We start from the raw sequence: 7,957 nt of genomic DNA, 5'->3' as shown, positions 1-7,957 counted from the left end.
AGGGTGGAATACTGTTTTTATTTATTTTATTTTTTCTTTCACCAAACATTTGTGTTTAGAGGACATATATAAAAAAACAACTTAGTTTTACTTTTAACTGGATCTGTCCTTTGTTTACCAATATTCATTCAATACAAGAGACTATGTTTGTTTGAGGAGCTCCCACAGCGGTCCCAATCATTGCTCCAAGCCCTCAGCTACCTCTGGTAACTGAAAGCAAGGCGCTGTTTTAGCTCCTTGTAAAAAGGAGGAATAAAGCCAGGAATAAAGCCAGTTAGTGACCACCATAAAAACGCATAAGGGAGGTCACCAACGGGCTAAGCATAAAGATGGCTTCTCTTATATGTGTTTTTTTTAATGATTAATAAGATGTGATTTACAGTTAAAACATTTCATACATTCTGAACATGAAAATGGCTTCTCCCCTGTGTGAATTCTCTGATGTATAACAAGATCTGATTTACTGTTATAACATTTCCCACATTCTGAACATGAAAATGGCTACTCCCCTGTGTGAATTTTATGATGTCTATTAAGACCTGATTTCTGGTTAAAACATTTCCCACATTCTGAACATGAAAATGGCTTCTCCCCTGTGTGAGTTCTCTGATGTTTATTAAGATGTGATTTACAGTTAAAACATTTCCCACATTCTGAACATGAAAATGGCTTCTCCCCTGTGTGAATTCTCTGATGTATAACAACATCTGATTTACTGTTAAACCATTTCCCACATTCTGAACATGAAAATGGCTTCTCCCCTGTGTGAATTTTATGATGTCTATCAAGACCTGATTTACTGTTAAAACATTTCCCACATTCTGAACATGAAAATGGCTTCTCCCCTGTGTGAATTCTCTGATGTTTATTAAGATGTGATTTACTGTTAAAACATTTCCCACATTCTGAACATGAAAATGGCTTCTCCCCTGTGTGAATTCTCTGATGTATAACAACATGTGATTTAGTGTTAAAACATTTCCCACATTCTGAACATGAAAATGGCTTCTCCCCTATGTGAATTTTATGATGTTTATCAAGACCTGATTTACTGTTAAAACATTTCCCACATTCTGAACATGAAAATGGCTTCTCCCCTGTGTGAATTCTCTGATGTATAACAAGATCTGATTTACTGTTAAAACATTTCCCACATTCTGAACATGAAAATGGCTTCTCCCCTGTGTGAATTTTATAATGTTTATCAAGACCTGATTTCTGGTTAAAACATTTCCCACATTCTGAACATGAAAATGGCTTCTCCCCTGTGTGAATTTTATGATGTATAACAAATTCCGATTTACTCTTAAAACATTTCCCACATTCTGAACATGAAAATGGCTTCTCTCCTGTGTGAATTCTCTGATGGATAACAAGATCTGATATACGGTTAAAACATTTCCCACATTCTGAACATGAAAATGGCTTCTCCCCTGTGTGATTTCTCTGATGTTTAACAAATTCTGATTTAATCTTAAAACATTTCCCACATTCTGAACATGAAAATGGCTTCTCTCCTGTGTGAAATCTCTGATGTATAACAAGATTTGATTTACGATTAAAACATTTCCCACATTCTGAACATGAAAATGGCTTCTCTCCTGTATGAAATCTCTGATGTATAACAAGATATGATTTCTGGTTAAAACATTTTCCACATTCTGGACATGAAAATGGCTTCTCTCCTGTGTGAATTCTCTGATGTACAACAAGATATGATTTCTGATTAAAACATTTCCCACATTCTGGACATGAAAATGTCTTCTCTTTTACGTGAGCTGTTTGATGTTTAGCACCTCTTCTGTGACTTTTATTCTGTGTTACAGTCTTTGATAAGTAAGACGATCGGAGCTGTTTGAAAGAATTAAATGATGCATTGTTGCTGTGATTGGATGAGGGTAAATCTTGCATATTGGCATGCTCTTCAAATGTATCTCGTGTGATACCACAATCATCTATTTCAAAATCTGCCAAGAATAAAACACATTTTATTATTGATGAATAACATTAAAATTATATTGAAGTTTTATAACTTTTCCATATAAAAAATCCACAGAAAGTACAAGACACAATTCGAATATCAATTGACTAAAACAGTGGTGGCCAAACAGACCACAATCTAATAGTAGACCGAGGTGCATAACTAGAAAACGCTGGCTCCCACCTTGAGCAACTTCTCTGCAACCCCCACCCAATCAGTAATTTAAAAGATATATAAATAAAAGCTTTCCTAGCGCTGGACAAGAGGCGACGAATACCCTCTTAGTGCCCCACACAATAGTTATCTCCCCTCAGTATCTCTTTCACAGTGGAATTCCCCCTTAGTGCCCTCTTCACAGTACTGATGCTCCCTAAGTGCCCCCGCTCAGTAGAATGTCCTCTTTAGGTTTCCAAACAGTAGTTATGCCCACTTTGTGCACCCCCTGCAGTAGTGCTGTCCCTTAGTGTCCCCTTTACATCAGTGAAGCTCCTGTACTGTGAATAAAGTTAAAGTAATACCGAGCACATCATGCTCTTCCCAGCAGCAGGCAAATATCTGGTGCTCAGTAGTGTTGATCGAGCACCGTAGTGCTCAGGTGCTCGGGCCGAACACATCGTGATATTCGGGTCCTCGACTGAGCACCCGAGTATAATGCAAGTCAATGGGAGAACCCGAGTAATAAACCAGGTACCACCTGCTCTGAAGATGGGAGGGTGCCTGGTTCATAAGAAAATGTCAAAAATTTTTGGTAACACCACCGAAATGGTTCTGTAACAGCATGGGGAGGATGTATGGATGCATCTTGGACTCGCTGGTCGCTGCTGGGAACTATGTTGTCCGAATAGTACGCCACTTTTACATAATGACAATAATACGCACAAAAGCAAGAAAAAAAAAACGATTTTAGAGGAAAAATTGATAGAAAACATTCTTTCCTGAATATTTATTTGTATATAAAGTGCAAGTGCTGCCAAAAATTACAAGGAAGAGGCACTCAGATACACCCTTAGTTACACATAAAGGAGGGCATCATACAAACCCTTTAAAAATTATGATTGATGGCCTGCTGGTGACCCTCAAAAACATTAGGAGCAAGGGCCTGCTCATCTGACCATCTAAAACATTATGGGCGGTGGCCTGCTGCCGCTTTGGTGACTCTAGTTAACCTGAGGCCGATGGCACGTCCCCGTGACGGCGACGATCCATTCGGATGTCTGGCCCATCAACTTTCAATGTAATGGTCAGCTTAAAACCATTGTAAACTATGGGTAACGGGGAATCAGTGTTTGATTCCGGAGAGGAAGCCTGAGAAACGGCTACCACATCCAAGGAAGGCAAGTGGGTGGCACGCAAATCACACACTCCCGACTCGTGGAAGTAGTGACAATAAATAACAATACAGGACTCTTAAGATGCCGTTATTGGAATGAGTAATAAAAAATTACAGGGAATGTCACTGAGGTATTTTGGATGAGGAAACATTATACAGGAGAGGCCCTGCTGCCGCTTTGTTGACTCTAGATAACTTCTGCCTGATCGCACGTCCCTGTGACGTCCACGATCCATTTTGATATCTTCTCTATCAACTTTCAATGTTCTTTTCTGTGCATAACATGGTGACCACCGGTAACAGGGAATCATTGTTCGATTTCGGAGAGAGAACCTGATAAACGGCTACTACTTCAAAGCAAGGCAGCATGTGTTGCGGGCCTGCAGGTGAGCTGACCCTGTAAAAGATTTGAGTTGTGGGCCTGCTGGTGAGCTGAGGTGGAACCGACAAACCCAACTTGATTTTGATGGCTGCATTAATCTGCAGGTGACCATCATACAGCTCTACAGATTTGTTTCCATCTGCATCTTTCTGAACAATCTGTGGCCTCAGTCTTTTATCCAGACTCTGTCATTGTGCCACTATGTGGCCTCCTCATGCTGCCATCTCCACACTATGTCCCCTTGCCACTCATTTTTATCACTATGCTGCTGCTGATACTGCTTAAAAAGCCTTAAACTGATCACCAGGCCCACAATTTAATTAAGGTTTTGGAATCGATAAACCCAACTTGCTTTCGTGAGCTGCATCAGTGGCGTAGCTAGAAATGACTGGGCCCCACAGCAAATTTTTGAATGGGGCTCCATCCCACAGTAAATTTTTAGCGACCCCTTCCTTTCATGCAACCTCCATTCCTGTGGCTAGTAAAGATCGCTCTCTCAGACCAGGACCGGCAGCTGTTCCATTCGTTTTATACACTGTCTATACTATCACTGTATATAATTTCATTGTTTAATACTGTTGAGGGGACCCTGACCAAATCCTTTAGTCCTCCTTCTCCTGGATGGGCCCCTTCTGGGTCAGGGCCCCAAAGCTGCAGCTTCCCCTGCTTCCCTTATAGCTACGCCCCTGGTCTGCATTAATCTGCAGGTGACCGTGATACAGCTCCACAGATTTGTTCCCATCTGCATCTTTCTAAACAATCTGTGGCCTTAGTCTTTTATCCAGACACCGTCATTGTGCCATGTGGCCTCCTCATGCTGCCATCTCCACAGTATGTCACCTTGCCACTCATTTTTATCACCATGCTGCTGCTGCTTAAAAGGCCTTAAACTGATCACCAGGCCCACAATCTAATTAAGGTTTTACGCACAAAACCAAAGTAAAATAAAATCGATTTTATAGGAAAAATTTATTGAAAACATTCTTTCCTGTATATAAAGTGCAAATGCTGCCAAAAATTACAAGGAAGAGGCACTCCGATACAACCTGTATATCACATAAAGGAGGGCCACATTCACATTGCGAGGGCATTATATGTGACGAATAAGAAATGCATGTTGATATGATGGAAGAGGAGGAGGAGGATGAGAAAAGGAAGATTTAACCATATACCCTTGTTTGTGGTAGAACGGGTGCATGGGAATACAGTCTATTAACTACATTAAAGACAACACATGTAAAGTGCCTTTATTTTCATCAGGATTCCTCTGGTGGAGTCGAGAAGTCATGGTCAATCCAGGCCTTGTTCATTTATATATGAGTCAACCTGTCAGCATTTTCAGTTGACAGGTGGATACGCTTATTGGTTATAATGCCACCAGAACTAAATACACGCTCAGACAAAATGCTGGCGGCAGGGCAGGCCAGCACCTCCAAAGCGTAGAGCACCAGTTCATGCCAAGTGTCCAGCTTGGACACCTAGTAGTTGTAAGGCACTGAGGGATCATTGAGGACGCTGACACCGTCTGCTATGTACTCCTTCACCATCTTGCTAAATGTTTCTCTCCTTGTGGAAGTAGGCCACACATCAGGGTGAGGGTGCTGACGGGGTGTCATGAAACTGTCCCAGGCTTTGGAGAGTGTTGCCCTGCCTCTGTTGGAACTGCTGTGTGTTCCCCTTGTCTCCCCTCCTTGGTTGGCCAAGGAAGTACGGACTCTGCCGCCAGCGTTGTCAGATTGAAAATTGTGGAGCAATTTTTCAACAAGAATCTTCTGGTTTTGCACCATTTTGCTTGTCCACTCCACCAGAGGAATAAGAGATGAGAAGTTCTCTTTGTAGTGGGGGTCAAGAAGGGTGAACAACCAGTAATGCATGTTGTTTAAAATGCGTATAACGCGCGGGTCACGGGAAAGGCAGCCTAACATGTAGTCAGCCATGTGTTTCAGAGTACCTATAGATGAGACTTCGCTGTCTTCATCAGGATGATCACTCTCAATCTCCTCATCCTCTTCTTCTGCCCACCCACGCTGAACAGATGAAATTAAACTTCCATGGGTACTACCCTCTGTAGCAGAAGCAACCGTCTCCTGCTCCTCCTCCTCTTCAGCCTCCAATTCGGGCTGAGAAGACAAACTGAGGTCTTGGCTATCATCAACCTGTGTAATGTCTTCCCCCTTTTCCACCTCTTCCACACGCAAAGCGTCGTTCTTAATTGTGAGCAGCGAGCATTTGATAATAGCATTATCGCCGCTCACCATCTGTGTGGATTCCTCAAAGTTGCATAAAACCTCACAGAGGTCAGACATCCATGCCCACTCCTTGCTTGTGAATAGCGGAAGCTGACTGGAAAGGCGATGACCATGTTGCAACTAGTATTCCACAACTGCCCTCTGCTGCTCACAAAGCCTGGCCAACATGTGGAACGTGGAGTTCCAGCACGTGCTCACGTCGCACAACAGCTGGTGAGCTGGCAATTTCAAGCACTGCTGCAGCGTTGACAGACCGGCTGAAGCTTTCGGTCACTTGCGGAAATGTGCACACCCGAGGCGCACCTGCACCAGAAGCTCAGGCAAATTGGGGTATGTTTTTAGAAACCGCTGAACAACAAGGTTGAATTTGTGGGCAAGGCATGGGATGTGTCTAAGGTTGTCCAGCTCCAAAGCCGCCACCAAGTTATGGCCATTATCAGACACAACCATGCCTGGTTCTAGGTTGAGTGGCGACAGCCACAGCTCAGTCTGGTCACTTATACCCTGCCACAGCTCTGCGACGGTGTGCTGTTTGTCACCTAGGCAGATCAGCTTCAGCACGGCCTGTTGCCGCTTCCCCACTGCAGTGCTACACTGCTTCCTGCTACCGACTGATGGCTGACTGGTGCTGCACGCGGATAATTCGGAGGTGGAAGTGGAGGAGGATGAGAAGTGGGGGTTGGAGCCACTAACGTAGGTGGTGGCGGAAACCCTGATGGAATTGGGACCCGCAATCCTTGGCATCGGTAGTACCTGTGCCATCCCAGGGTAAGAGTGGCTCCCGGCCTCCACAACATTCACCCAGTGTGCAGTCAGGGAAATGTAGCGTCCCTGGCCGAAAGCACTTGTCCATGTGTCCATAGTTAAGTGGACCTTCCCAGTAACTGCGTTGGTCAGGGCACGTGTGATGTTAAGGGACACATGTTGGTGCAAGGCTGGCATGGTACACCTTGAAAAATAGTGGCGGCTGGGGACTGCGTAACGAGGGACGGCCGCCGACATCAGGCTGCGGAAGGCCTCAGTGTCCACAAGCCTAAATGGCAACATTTCCAGGGCCAGTAATTTGGAAAGCTGCGCATTTAGTGCTATGGCCTGTGGGTGGGTGGCTGGGTATTTGCGCTTGCGTTCAAATGCCTGGGATAATGACATTTGTGGATGTGGTCGCTGATGGTGCTTGCAAAGGTCCAGGTGCAGGGAGGGAGACATCCGGGCCTGCGTCTTTGACAGGTGATTGGCCAGCACGTAACACAGGGGAAGAGGAGACAGTGGTGTGACCCGCAGACACAGATTGTGGACCCAGGCGTTCGGCCCACCTATTAGGGTGCTTTGATGACATGTGGCGGATCTTGCTGGTGAGGTTGCTAGTGTTCACGCCGCGGCTCATTTTCGTGTGGCACAGGTTGCAAACTACTATTCTTTTGTCGTCCGTACTTTCCTCAAAAAAGCTCCATACTGCCGAACACCTACCCCTTAGCAAGGGAGATTTACGCAAGGAAGTGCTCTGTGGAACAGTTGCGGGCCTGTTCAGTGGTGTCTGCCTTCTACCTTTTGCCACCTCACTGCCTCACACACACACACACACACACACACACACACACACGCTATTGCAGCACAGATGTGACAATTCACTGCAGGGACCCTTTATAGGAAAAATGTGGATAAATTATGGAAAAAAATATAATTGTTTTCAATAATATTCTTCCTATCTCTGCCCCTGACACACAGAAGGTATTGCTGAACAGATGTCACAAGTCACTGCAGACACCCTCTATAGAAAAAAAAATAAAAAATAAATAGCAAAAGTATGGGGAAAAAAAATCTGACTACTTTGCAAGATTAAATTGCTGCCACAACACACAATAGTCCTTAAAAGTACTTTTGGGTCTAGTCACGGAAGGTGTACAGCAAACTAGAAGACACAAAAGGAAGATCTGACTGACTGGATCCAAAACTAAGGAACCAAAGGTATAGCCCTGCAACAGACCTGGCTCTCTCCCTAACTGCTCAGCCTATGC

At 44.2% G+C, this 7,957-nt stretch overlaps 1 pseudogene; it reads right to left on the bottom strand.

The window, feature by feature from the left end:
* Positions 1 to 339: 339 nt before the first annotated feature.
* Positions 340 to 7,957, bottom strand: part of LOC121003523 — a 791,128-nt pseudogene continuing 783,510 nt past the window's right edge.

Source organism: Bufo bufo, chromosome 6, assembly GCF_905171765.1.
Source record: "Bufo bufo chromosome 6, aBufBuf1.1, whole genome shotgun sequence".
NCBI lineage: Eukaryota > Metazoa > Chordata > Amphibia > Anura > Bufonidae > Bufo > Bufo bufo.
This window is presented reverse-complemented; position numbering and strand designations above follow the sequence as displayed.